Source organism: Semicossyphus pulcher, unplaced genomic scaffold, assembly GCF_022749685.1.
Source record: "Semicossyphus pulcher isolate SPU_LCO1_2020_fin unplaced genomic scaffold, fSemPul1.0.p SCAF_18, whole genome shotgun sequence".
Taxonomy (NCBI): domain Eukaryota; kingdom Metazoa; phylum Chordata; class Actinopteri; order Labriformes; family Labridae; genus Semicossyphus; species Semicossyphus pulcher.
In genome coordinates, this window is record NW_027211691.1 from 13,744,135 (window position 1) to 13,757,532 (window position 13,398).

Consider the following 13,398-nt stretch of genomic DNA (forward strand, 5'->3'; position numbering starts at 1 on the left):
AAAATACCTAATAATCTCAGTCGCATTTATTGGTCCAACATTTTTACATAATGTGCGTAAACATCACCTGAAATCAAAGAATTTAATCACAAACATTACAAAAGTGGAAAGATGAATTATGCATAGTAATCCTCGGGCACAGGGAAATCAATATATTGAATAGTTAAAGGACTTCTGGTTTATGTATATGTAAATACCAAGTTTAACTCAAAATGAGGGGCATTTCATTAGACTCTGACAGTAGTGCATTAAAGAGCTAACGCTAAAATATATTTTAGATCTTTCTGTGAGTAAAAATGTTAAAACCTAATCTATTCTTTGTCAGAATTTTGCAAAAATAAAAAAATCTTTGGGTATCAGCCTGTAAACATTAGCAGCCATGAAACTGTTAAATGTCTCAAAGGCACTACAGGGCCATGTTGATGTTGCTTCAGTATCATGCCCAGTTATGTGAAAGAGCAGAGGTAGAGACGTGTGCTTCTCGAGCTTCACAGAAATCTAACCTTCATGTTGTAAGCCAAACCTCCCTCCTACCACCAACCCAGCACCAGTCCCTCAGTGTTGCAGCATCTCTGTCAGGTAGTAATCAAAAGGTGGGGAATGCATCTCAGATTATTATCTTCTCTAACCTCACTGACTGTGTTTTCATGCAAAGAGAAATAACATCTTTCTTGCTTTTCTGAATTATTAACAATTAAGAATCCCAGTTTTTATGAATAAACCCCAAACAGTTTTCTAACTAACCGGGTTCAGGTCTAAATTCTCAGTGTATGTGAACTCAGCCAGTGACTGATTGCGCCCAAATAATCTGAATCCTGTTTTACTAAAGACTTCCTCCCTGTTTTTTGATGGACTTCCTGTCAGTAGGTTTTTAATTGTGCACTCTGTCCTCCAGTGCCTTCAGCTCAGCCTCCACCTGAGCTGGCAGATCAGCTCCAACTTGCTGAGTGAAGTAAGCTCTCAACTCCTTTGTCTCCTTCTGCCAGAAAGGCGCAGGCACGTCAAACAGAGCACCCATATCAACATTGCTGCTGAGACCTGTAGTGTCGATGGCGCCATCTTCTGGCAGCCAGCCAATAATGCTCTTCTTGGCTGCCTCATCCTCCCTCTCCCGGCTGCAGCGCTTGAAGATCCACTCCAGTACGCGGGCGTTTTCGCCAAAGCCGGGCCAGAGGAAGGAGCCGGTGGAAGGGTCCTTTCTGAACCAGTTGACGTGGAAGATCTTGGGCAGATGAGTGGGGGCCTTTCGGCTCTCCATGCTCAGCCAGTGAGCGAGGTAGTCGCCAAAGTTGTAACCGAAGAACGGGCGCATGGCAAAGGGGTCATGCATGATCACCTTTCCTGAAGGAAATATGAAACACTTTAGATGTAGCAATAGTCACTTCCTTACCACCCCATTAACATAAAAATGTCTTAAACAGGGAAATTCAGTAATGTTTGATGTATAACAAGTGATGACAAAAGATAGTCACAAAAAAAATTCACCATGAACGCTACAACAATCAAGTCTCTGTTTTCAGATCTGTAAATCAGCACTAATATATGTAAAGGATTTAGACTACAGGAAAATAATGTGTGTGAGGTTGTACCTTGATGCTCAGCAGCTGCTGTGGCTTCCGACCTCATTGCTGCTCCAACAAAGACTCCATGCTGCCAGTTTAAGGACTCGTAAACCAGAGGGACTCCTGAAACATAAGCATGCTATCATTTTCTTGCACACTTAGTTTTGTGTTGTAAGTGTTGACACCCCATGTCAATATGTAATAAAGATTGTAGGTGTAATGACTCAAACATATATGTTAAAAGGGACATATTTTAGCTATGCCATCAATCTTCTATTATTCTAATTGAATCATATTGGATAAGTTTGTTTAATTTTTAAAATTATATACATATTTTAATTTAATTATTCTTCAGAGCCTCTCCGTCTTTCTGAAACGAACAAGTCGTTTTGCCATTGAAAGGTTTGACCATGACAGTATTTGGAGTGACAGCATAGCCCCTCCCCAACGTGTGCGATCCCACGTGAGGAAGCGGCCGCACTGCACAGTCACTCCGAAGTTGTAGAAAACATGGCTGCTCTAGGATCGGTTATTCGGCCTTATATGTACGAGCCCGGCAGGAGGTATCGGAAGTTGAAATCTTAACAACTTGACAACAAGCTAGTGAAGAAGGCAGCCTGAGGTGAATGATGATTGGTCGATTTCAGTGAAAGCAAGGTTCTACGTAGAAACCTGCAGCTGTTATGAACGGCCCATTTCAGAGGCTACCTTTATAAAAACTATTCTGGAAAAACACAGAATTATGGAGTTTTTACTTTTTCACAGTGAACAATAAACACCCAAAAATGTGAAACCCATACAAAATGTGTGAATATCCATTAAAATGAAACGGCCCCTTCAAAGAAGAGAAGATCGTACTTTATTGATCCCCAGAGGGGAAATTCAATAGAAGTCAGCACAAACACCGTTGTCACAACTGAACAAGGACTCGAACCCAAATGCATGACTCAGGAGGCAAAAGTAGAAAATAAACAAATCTTTAATTATTAAAGTGCAACAGAAAATCACTCACAAGGAGGAAAAAGGTCACTATTAAAGAACAACAGAAAATCACTCACAAGGAGGAAAACCTACTGACAAAACCAAGGGCTTGACAAAGTATCAAAATAAAAGTACAAAACCTGACAAGACGGGCATGGAGCAAATGCTGACAATTCCTGAAGTGATGACGGCACGGAGCTGGTTTACTGGCACACGAGACAAGGGAGCACAAAGACTAAATAAACTTAGGAGGTGAGGCTAATCAGACACAGGTGAGACAATCAAGGGAGCAGGTGAAAACAATAAGGGCAGGGCACATAATCCAACAGGCGGGAAAACACACAAAGGCAGGAAGTAAAACAAGACAAAACATACATAGGGCTACAAAATAAAACAGGAAACACTAAAAACCAAACTCAGGACTGTGATAGTAGAACTCATGCAGAAAATCTCTAGACAATAAAACACAAATGAATTACATAACTAAACAAGACTAAATCAAGACAAGAACACAATATATTAAATACAAAATTGAACAATGAAAACTCATGACAGGGAGACAAAGTGACATGGTTAAACAAGAAATAATAATTGAACACCCAAAATACAAGAAAACCGGAACTAAACTAGAAACTCATGACAACCGTTATGTGAGGAAGGCCGTATACAGTATACTTTGTATTTGATCCTCTGTTGTTCAATTTATATCAGTGGCTTTACTCTGAGATCTGTTTTGTGCACACTATTTCATGGCTCAGTTTCAGTCTGAATTAAACATACAATAGTGGAAGGAAATGGCAGTCATGACTGTAATATCGCTTAAACTTTATAGAAACTACTTGCAAAATATCTTTCCTCTGTTCCTCTATTAAAAAATGTTTTGCCTTTTCGTTTCCCTAATTAATTGTTTATAATATATCTTGCCTTTATCTGTCTCAGACATGATATTTGTAGACTTCCTTTTCTGGTTGCTTTATATCAAGGTAACTTCACCTTTTTAATCTTCCTTCCCTCTTTGCCAGTCACACCACTGATGACTAAAAACTACATGTTTAAAATGTGAAATCATGTGAAAATGCTTTTATCAACACTTATCGAATGAGATGAGCACCAACCTTCTGGCCTTCTGCCACCGAAAATAATGGCATCGATGGGGACGCCCTCCTCACTCTCCCAATGGGGGTCAATGATAGGACACTGAGCGGGAATTGGGGTGGGCACACGGAGTCGAGTTTCCTTTTAACAGATGTTACGGCCTCTCAAAATAAGTATAAGACAAAACAAAGGCTCACAATGAGGACCGCAACATATTTAAAAAGGACGCCACACAACAGAAGAATGTTTGAAAACCCACAGGGTTTTAATTTGTTTATTGAATAAAGAATCAGAAAATCATCACTACGAAAATAAGTGATAAGGAAAAAAAAGGAGCTGGAGACCCCGGCCAAAATGAACAAAAGTGGGCAAGTACTGGGCCAGCCACGCAATGGACCGTCGCTCCCAGCACCTCCCCCTAAACTACCTAAACTGGGAAAATCATCATAAAACAAAAGACGAAATAACTAGACTACCGGAAATCTCCAGCCCAAACTAAAACAACAAAACCCCAACAATATAAAAAAAACAAAAGAAAAACCCTCCTCACCACGAGGTTGCTGTCTGCGTGTGTGTGTCTGCCCTCCTCACTCTGCTCTCCCTGCACCTCTATATCTCCTCCCCCTCCCTGAGCGCTCATTGCACTCAGGTGCGCAGCAGGCAGAAGGAGGATGGAGAATCAGAGACACAGGGAGAGAACTGGCCACACGTAACACCCCCACCCTAAGATGATAAATGTGGACACAGTAGACATTTTCATTAAGCGCGCGACAACGTGTCGGCCAGGACATTATCTCGGCCCTTAATATGCCTGACCTCCACATTGAAGGACTGCAAGAAAAGAGCCCAGCGCATTAATCGAGTATTTGTGTTTCGCATCTGATTTATGAACACGAGTGGATTATGGTCAGTGTATATGATAGTAAGCGTACTGGCAGAACCGACATAAACCTCAAAATGCTTCAGTGACAATACGAGAGCAAGCGCCTCTTTTCCAATGGTAGAGTACACGCGTTGGTGCCGATTAAATTTTCTGGAGAAATACGAAACTGGATGCTCTACTCCATCATTCCCCTCCTGAAGGAGCACAGCACCCGCCCCCGCATCACTCGCATCAACAGCAAGTTTGAACGGACGATCGAACGCAGGCGCAGCAAGGACAGGAGCGTGAGTCATCAAAGCCTTAACACATTCAAAAGCGCGCTGACAATTGTCTGACCACTGAAACCGAACCTTAGGGCTCAACAGGTCAGTGAGCGGAGCCGCAACAGCAGAAAAGTTTTTACAGAAGCTTCTGTAATATCCTGCCATCCCCAAAAAAACGGCGTAGCTCACGCCGAGAAGTCGGAGCAGGGAAGGACAGGATAGCTTCCACCTTTGAAGTTACCGGCTTGACATGCCCCCGGCCCACAACTTTACCCAAGTATGTCACCGTAGCTTGTCCAAATTCGCACTTCGCCAGATTCAGTGTGAGATTAGCATCACGCAGCCGGCCGAACACTATATGAAGCTGCCGAATATGCTCGTCCCACAAAGTGGAGTACACAACTATATCATCAAGATACGCTTCACAACCTGAAATACCGGACAACACGGTATTAACTAAACGCTGAAACGTAGCAGGAGCATTACGCACGCCAAACGGCATAACAGAATATTGCAGGAAAGCATCAGGGGTCACAAACACAGAGATCTCCTTCGCCCGAGGAGTCAAGGGCACCTGCCAATACCCTTTTAACAGGTCAAGTTTTGTTACATAATTGGCACTGCCGACATGATCAACGCAATCCTCAACCCGGGGAAGAGGAAAACAGTCTGCTTTAGTAACCCCATTCACTTTACGAAAATCCGTGCAAAACCGATCAGAGCCATCAGATTTGCCAGCTAGAAGACACAGTGAACTCCAAGAACTCGAGCTGGGCTCTGCAATGCCATTTTCAAGCATGTAATCAACTTGCTTCTGCAGACGTAGACGCTTATCTGGATTAACTCTATAGGCATGCTGCTTTATCGGAGGAGAATCCCCCACATCAATATCGTGTTGCAGCACATGAGTCTGAGTTGGAACATCTGAAAATAATGAAACGTGACTTTTTATTAAACTGACCACATCCTCACGCTGTAACTCAGTTAAATGCAGAAAACACTCATCAAGTTTAGACAACATTTCCGAATTATTTAACCGTCCTTGAACGACACCACAGGACGGACCAGAAACATCCTCATCCGGAATGTCTGAAGCAGTCGGTGTCTCAGCGGGATCAGCACTGGACAGCAACGCTTCTACCTGAGCCTCGTCAATAAGTTCAGCACTGGACAGCGCCAAAACTGTTTTGCCCTCCTCAGTCACAGAAGACAAAGGGGCAGAGTCTCTGTCCAGGTACGGCTTCAACATATTTATATGGCACAATCTGCTTTGCCGTCTCCGCTCCGGAGTGGAAACTATGTAGTCTCGGTCACTCACTTTTTTCTGTACTACGTAAGGGCCCCTGTAACGGGCCTGCAGCGCAGAACCAGGAATGGGCAACAACACCAACACTTTATCACCAGGACTGAAACTTCTACTTTTAGCGTCTTTATCAAACCATGTTTTCATTTTTGTTTGGGCAGCAGACATGTTTTGCTTTGCCAATTCACACGCGCGATGAAGTTTGAAACGAAAATTACTAACGTAGTCAAACAAATTCTGCGGTTTGCTATCACTCAGCCATTTCTCCTGCAAGAGCTTGAGAGGGCCTCGCACAGTGTGCGCAAAGAGCAACTCTGCCGGACTAAAGCCCAGGGACTCCTGAACCACCTCACGAGCAGCAAAGAGGAGGAGATGGACACCCTCGTCCCAGTCTTTGTTAACCTCCAGGCAATAAGTGCATAGCATAGATTTTAGAGTCTGGTGGAAACGTTCAATAGCTCCCTGGCTCTCTGGATGATATGCACTTGAAAGCAGTGAGTAATGTCAAGTTGTTTCATAACTTAAAACATAACATGAAATTGGATCCCTGATCAGTTTGTATTACTTTAAGTAACCCAAACAAAGAGAAAAATGTTATCAGTGCCTTTGCAACAGTAGGGGCCGTGATTTTGCGCATGGGAATGGCTTCAGGAAACCGAGTTGCAGAACACATAACGGTCAAAAGAAACTTATTACCAGCTTTTGTGCGTGGAAAGGGACCAACACAGTCTACAAGAACGCGCTCAAACGGCTCACCCACAACTGGAATCGGATAAAGAGGATATGAAGGAATACTCTGATTCGGTTTACCCGAAACTTGGCAGAAATGACATGTTTTGCAATACTGCCGCACATCCCGTTTCAGTCCTGGCCAGAAAAAACACCGCAAGATTCGGACATAGGTTTTATTAACCCCTAAATGGCCAGCAAGCGGATTGTCGTGAGCCAATTTGAGGACCTCATGTCTATACGTTTGCGGACTTACAATTTGTGTCACAACACTCCAATCATCCTGTGTGGACACATGCGATGGTGTCCATTTACGGACGAGCACATCGTCTTTCAAAAAATAACGTGTGGACATTTTCTCAACTTCATCCCCTGGGACAACAGCATCAAAAGAAGAAGTTAGTGACGAATCACGTTTCTGTTCAACGATAAGCAGCTCCCGTGACATACACACTTTAGAGCTAAGTTTCTCATCGGAAATGGATGAAATGGAAGTGACAACGGATGGAGAAGACGGAGCAGGAGGTGAAACAACTGGCAAAGAAGCTAAACATTCAGTGTCATCCTTCATGAAACTATCCCCTAATTCTACCTCGCCTACTTCATCAGTTGGATCCTGCTTCTGTCTTTTTGACATTGCGCGTGTAACAGCGCAAACAGTAAACACCTCCGGAAAACTCTGCTCCAAATCATAGAGATGTTCAGAAAGAGGAACAGCAGTTACTTGAGGATTTAATAAAACTTTACCCCCAGCCAAATCGTTACCCAGGATGAGAGATACACCATCTATGGGAAACTGTGGACTTACTCCTATCACTACAATAGTTATTTTACATTCGATGAACATCCAAATATAAATATCATAGATAATATTTAGTCTGATCTTTAGGTCACTAAATGAAACACATTGTTTTGGCAAACCTGTAGATGGCACTGAAAACTCAGTGGGTGTTACTTTTATTCCTTATGTTAGATTGATGTATTCACAGTCTGTTGTGAAGGGGATTAGCGTGACTAATTCTTCAAGTTTAACATAAAACTAACCTGCTCTGAAATCACATCAGTAAAACTACTGTTTAGTGCCTGCCTGTCAGTCTATAGGCTATATTGTTTTTATATAGCCTGGAATGCCAGGTTGATGTTACCTTTCTTCCAGGTTTTGCCGTGCCAGTCTGTGAGGGTGACCCCAGCTGCAGGGAGGTCAAGGCCCTCCCACCACACTCCTCCATCGCTGGTCTCGCCAACATTTGTGAACACAGTGTTTTTGGCAATGGTGGCCATGGCGTAGGGGTTGGTCTTGTCTGAGGTGCCGGGAGCCACGCCAAAAAAGCCGTTCTCTGGGTTGATGGCTCTCAGTTTACCTGTAGAGACGGAATCATCATACAAACAAATTAGGATTTGCTAAGATACCGATGGATGAAAAAAGTATTCCATGTGTGTGAACCTTCTCCTCCTCCCTCTCACCTTGGCTGTCAAATTTCATCCATGCAATGTCATCGCCTACACACTCAACCTTCCAGCCTGGCAGAGCTGGTTTCATCATGGCTAAGTTGGTTTTACCACAGGCGCTAGGGAAGGCCGCTGCTACGTAACGCTTCACTCCCTGAGGGTTAGTGATACCCAGGATCTAAAGAGAAGGAGTGGGCAATAAAAATGTTTATTAATCATTCTATAATTTTTACTCAACCTTTTGACCAACACTAATAAAAGAAGGACCACTACAATAGTCTACACTAGATACACGAAACATTTACGTTAAGTTTTAAGAGCACAAAATAAACATCTTGCAAGTTTTACCATCAAGAATTATGTATCAAGCATTCAGGACATCATCACACACTCACCAGCATGTGTTCAGCCAGCCAACCCTCATCCTTGGCGATGCGGGAGGCGATGCGGAGGGCAAAGCACTTCTTCCCCAGGAGAGAGTTTCCTCCATAGCCACTGCCGAAGGACATGATCTGCCTCATGTCCGGCAGGTGAGATATCAGCACTTTCTCTGGGTTACAGGGCCAAGAGTTTACCAACGGTGCTAGAGAGGTTGGATGATAAAGGATGTATAATGTATAACCAGAGTAGGGCCAGAGAGAGACAGAGAGAGAGAGAGGGAACATTGGACATTACAAAGCAGTCAGACAACTTGTGTCAGGCTCTTGGATTTTGTACCTTTAAGTGGTAAAGGTCTTCCCAAAGAATGCTGACAGCGGACAAACTCTGTTCCTTCAGCCAGTTTATTCAGGACAGGAGTGCCCATGCGCGTCATGATCCCCATACTGGCAGTCACCTTGAAGGAAAACAAAATGTTTATTTTAGGGCTGTCAAGGTTACATTCCCTTTAACGCCACTAATTATTTTAAGGCGCGATTAACGCACACGCGTTCTATTATTCTGAGCCTCCGCCCGCCCCGTAGTTTGAGAAATCAGGAACCGATGCAGCTGCAATGTTGTGGATAGCATGCAGAAACAAATGTGAGCAGAAATGGATAAAGAAAAGGGTCTTTTAAATGACAAACTCAGCCTCAAAGCCCTGCTAGATGGTTCTCTGGACAAGACCGTTTTTACTGTCGATTTGAACCGAGTTACCACCGGTAGTGTTCGCCCGCTCTCCTTGTTGAGGAAGCGCACTGAAACAGTGACATGAGTCACAGGACATCAGGACGCTCTCTGTCCGCACACAATCATATGCAGTTCTGCGCAATGTAAACATTCCTACTGTGTATCACCGTATGTCCCTATTGTAAATGCATTGATTGTCACTGTTAATAAAGCTTATAAAAAGGTGCAGATGTCATTCGGTAACGATCGATGGATCGTTTTGATCGCTAAGTCATTAATAATGTCCCTCGTGCACACGCGGCTCACGTGCTGTGAGAACTGAATTGGGAGAGAAAATATTTAACTTTTGTGACTTAATTAAACAGACTGCTGATGAAGACAGTCAACAAAGCAGACAGAGAGACAGACAGAAAGAGGGGGCGGGGCCAGAAGCTGTGCAGAAAGCAGAGGTGCAGGTGTGTTGGGGGGACTGAAGCAAAGCAAAGTGATCAGAGTATTTGTCATTGTTTTCGAATGTTGCAATAATAATATGATGGATACAACATCACCTGTTCTGCCAAATATCCTGTGAATGAAGGAAAAGATCCGAAGACAGCAGAGGAGACAAAGACTCTCAGTGTTTCATGTGAGACAACCAGAGTTTGTATTTGGATCCTGTCAGCACATGATGATTTATGCAATGTCAGCTGTTTTTAATGAATAAAGTTAATCTCTCTTTTTCCTCAGATGCTCCTAAAAACACCTCAGTGTCCATCAGTCCATCAGGTTTGGTGTCAGCAGGTGAGCAGGTGATCCTGACCTGCTCCAGCAGAGCAAAGCCTCCTGTCAGTCACTTCATCTGGTTCAAGATCAGCAAAGATGGAAGCATGATCGTATCTGAAGGAGAGTTTTACAGCTTCCCTGTGACAGATGGAGGAGTTCATTACTGTGTGGCCATGAATGATCTCGGTAATCAGACGTCATCATGGATTAATTTAAATGATGCAGGTAAATGTAGAACTGTAGTGAATCTGCTTTATCCAACACGCTCTCTTTTCACTTCTGTTTGCTTGTTTAACCCTATAAAGCAACTTTTACAAAGTTCTTGCACCATTATGTGATACAATAAATGTAATTAACAAGTTTACACTTTTAGTTAAAGGTGGAATTAAAGTTACGGATTTTTCAGAGACATAACACCTTCCATTAAGCAGCAGGTGACCGTGCTGTCTTGTTACAGGTGATCCAGAGTTTGGGGTTGTTGTCTGCGTCACAATGAAGATCCTGGGAATTGTAATGCTCTGCAGTACAATCATCATCTTTGAGTGGTGAGACAAACTTTCCGACAATATGTTCATGACTTATTGGTCTCTGTACAATGTTCTTAAAACACTGAAAGTAAACTTTTATTCTTGTTTATTAATTCCATCTTCTTTCTTTCAGTTGGTTTAGATCAAGATGCTGCAACAAACCAGAGGAGGTGAGCTACTAGCTGAGGACAGGTTCATCATTCTTTCAACAATAAAGGAATAAAGCTTTTATTTTGAAAGAGCAACATTTTCTGAGTGTGTGTCATTAACACTGAATAATCATACAGAAGAATTCCTTCAGAAACAACAATGTTTAGATATCCATGTCTCCATTACATCAGTGACAGGAGAATGCAATGGAGCCAAATGTCATTAAGGAGAAGTGATCTTACTTTATATTGACTGATTGGTTCACAGAAACAAACTCTCAGTGCTGCTGGTATTTCTCTTTCAGATGCATTAAAGTCACAGCCGAGCGCTGACACCACTCCCTCTGTGTTGTGTTATTTTCACAGGAAGCAGTAGAAGCAGACGATGTGAACAGAGTCATTGAGATTCAAGCATCATGAAGGAGAAGAGGACGACATCATGTTCACCATGAATAGAATACTTCTCTATTTCTCGTCCTCTAATTCTGAATTATTAAATGGTATTACTCTGCAGCAGATTGGTGACATGAACAAAAGATGGAATGTAAATAGGACAGATGTTTTTATTCTTTAGCAGATAACTCAAATATAATATACTGCAGCTTCATCTTTACACTGTGTAGGTCTGTGCTGATTTGTGTTCTTGTTATTGTAATTCTCTTTATTTGCCTTCATGCTGTTTTCTTTGGATTCAAAATATCTAATTTCAGAAGAGAAATTAGGATGATTGAAATGAGACATTTGAGATGATGGAGGAGCAGAAAGTGTGAAAACGTTTTATTGATACATCAAAACAAACCTTTTTTTAGGGTTTTTACAAAGTTTGTTTTCCATTATATAATAAAGAAAAAGTCATTGTTCACACAATTTGCTATTTGTCTTTTTATTTGCTCCTCTCATGGAGTTAATGAATAACTCATCAGTCACTATCATTTCATCATATGAAAAGCTTGTGAGTCGGCAGGACGAGGAAAGCAGTCTGCAAAATGTTTCGTAAGTTCCCCTTGAATGCATTTGGTTGTATTTTTTGTGGTAAATAATCATGAGGATTAATATAATCCATCTGTTGAATAATCTCTACTTTTATTGACAGGTGCACATATTACAAACATTATAACACAGTCAGCAGTTTGCTGAAAGTCCTTTAAGAGAACTTCTCATTCATTGTGAGACACATCAACTGTAAAAGCTGCAGCATGCAGTCGACTCGTCTGGTTTCCATCAGTACTTGACGTTCTCATGCTGAAGATGCTGCTGTAAGTGCAATGAAACATCAGCGTGAAAAGCTTCAGGTTTCTCACTGTGTGGTTAATGAACCAAAATGAGTCAAAGAGAAGTGGTGGAAAGTAACCTGATGAAGAGTGCTGAGAAAATACTGAGAACTTTAAGTACAAAGAGGAAGTTGTTCATTTATTCAAAATATATTTTATATGTACTGACAAGATAAGGCCTGTGGCTCACACTAAATACATGACTATATTAGTGTGTGCTACAAACTAAATATTTATATTACTGAACAATGAAAATAAACTACCAGTTACTCATCTGGTAGAGCACGTACCATTTAAAGCTGAGTCTTTATCACAGCGGACCGAGTTCAATTCTGACCTTGTCCCTTTGCTGTCCGTCATTCTCTCTCTATCCCCCCTTAACTGTCCATCTTTAACTGTCTCTACCCATCCATCCATCCATCCATCCATCCATCCATACATTATCTACTCTGCTTATTCTATTCGGGGTGGCAGGGGGCTGGAGCCTATCCCAGCTGTCATTGGCCGAGAGGTGGGGTTACACCCTTGGCTGATCGCCATTCCATCACAGGGCTGACACATATTGACAGCAGCTTTTCACACTCACACCTACGCCTACGGGCAATTTAGAGTCACTAATGAACCTGACGAGCATGTCTTTGGACTGTGGGAGGAAGCCAGAGTACCTGGAGGGATCCCAGGCATGCACAGGAACATGCAAACTCCACGCAGAAAGGTACACTTCGTCCGAACTGGGGTTTATACTAGGAACCTTCTAGCTGTCAGGCAACAGTGCTAACCACTGCACCATCGTGCAGCCTCTGTCAATTTCCTCATTCACAGGGTGAGAGCAGGAAGGATGAAGACTTCTTGTAGTTCTGCAGCTTAGCAGGGAGGTTACTGGTCTGCTGCAGTTCTGCTGAAAGTCACACATTTTAAAACATTGTTTTTCTTCTTTAGCGTCTCGCAGCTTGTTTGGTAAGATCAAATGTTACTGCTTTTTATGTTTGAGCTTTTTATTTAGCTGCTTTTTAGAAACACTATACAAAAAAACATATTTCATTTCTTCAAAAGGAAAAATGCTTTGTTTAACAGATGCTTTGATTAAGACATTGAATAGCAACTTATTATCAAATCCAGGTGATGGGTGTCCTTGCAGTCCTGTGTGTGAACATGTTGACAGCCAACATGTTACTGAGTGTCTTCTCTCTTTCAGGTGAGCTGTTTGTTCTCTCACTTTTATTTAAAGATGTTTAATGTTCACAGTTTGAACTTTATGTAGAAACAAGCAGGAAAAGAAGAGCAGACAGAGTTACTTTCAACTGTTCATGTTCTGAC

At 42.2% G+C, this 13,398-nt stretch overlaps 1 pseudogene; it reads right to left on the reverse strand.

Annotated features, from left to right (window-relative positions):
• Window positions 1-802: 802 nt before the first annotated feature.
• On the reverse strand, window positions 803-12,441 carry LOC138596244 (phosphoenolpyruvate carboxykinase [GTP], mitochondrial-like; annotated as a pseudogene).
• Window positions 12,442-13,398: the final 957 nt, after the last annotated feature.